This window comes from Octodon degus, unplaced genomic scaffold (assembly GCF_000260255.1).
Source record: "Octodon degus isolate 3935 unplaced genomic scaffold, OctDeg1.0 scaffold00194, whole genome shotgun sequence".
NCBI lineage: Eukaryota > Metazoa > Chordata > Mammalia > Rodentia > Octodontidae > Octodon > Octodon degus.
In genome coordinates this window covers 253,774-254,700 of record NW_004524770.1, presented here as the reverse complement: position 1 = coordinate 254,700, position 927 = coordinate 253,774, and positions in this window count along the sequence as shown.

The following is a 927-nucleotide window of genomic DNA, read 5'->3' as shown; positions in this document are numbered from 1 at the left end:
CCTTTCCCTCTCTTGATTAGTTAGTCCTTGAGATCCTGCTTTCCCTTTCTGTATTGCTTTCTTGACCCCAGCTCTGACTTCAGCCTTTGCCTCCAGATCAGCTCTCTGCTCCAGTGCCAGTGGGAATCTCTTGGCAGGGGCAGGGGTTGTGTTTCCTTGTAGCTCTCAGTGATGCAGCCTTCTGGACAGGGGCTGGAAGGACCAAGAGGACCCCCAGGTTCTGCAAAGAGCCCACCCTGGAGAAAAGAGTAAGAGCAGCCCAGAAACCAGGGGCTTTCTAGAGTCTAGTAGTTTTGTAGGACTCAGGCTTGTTTGTCAGAATGGGATGAGGTGGTTTCCTCTCTCTCTCTCTCTCTCTCTCTCTCTCTCTCTCTCTCTCTCTGTATTGGGGAAAGTAGGGTGCTGTGTGGGGCACAGGAGGTTATTATTCAGGATGAAAGGAAGACCAAAGGGTGAGTCTTTTGTCCCCTTCCTGGGCACCCCTTCCACTGTCTCTAGTTCCTGCCTCTGAGCACAGGTAGTGACTCTCCAAAGGCCATCTTTGGCTTGTGTAGTCAGTCACTATCTCTCCCAGAATGCCACTGTGTCCATGGGATAAATGACTTTGTGGGCTTCTGTGGGCACTGGTGTGAGGCAAGTTTTCCTGACTTCCTCTGCACTGGGGGCCCGCGTCCCCCCCCCCCAGGATACCAAATACGGGATAGGACAGGCTTGGATTGGGAAGTGGGCTGTCTACATCCTACTACTTTGACACCCATCGTCTCACATCTCCTTATTTTGTCGGGGGGCCCCACTACTGTCTCTGGTGTCCGTGACCGCTGGTGTAGGAGAATCAGTGTGCATAACTTGCCCCTTCTCTGCGGGGGCCCTGGGGACTGCGAGGGAAAAGACCAGAGAGCCCTTGGAGGAGAACTTTATGTACGAGGG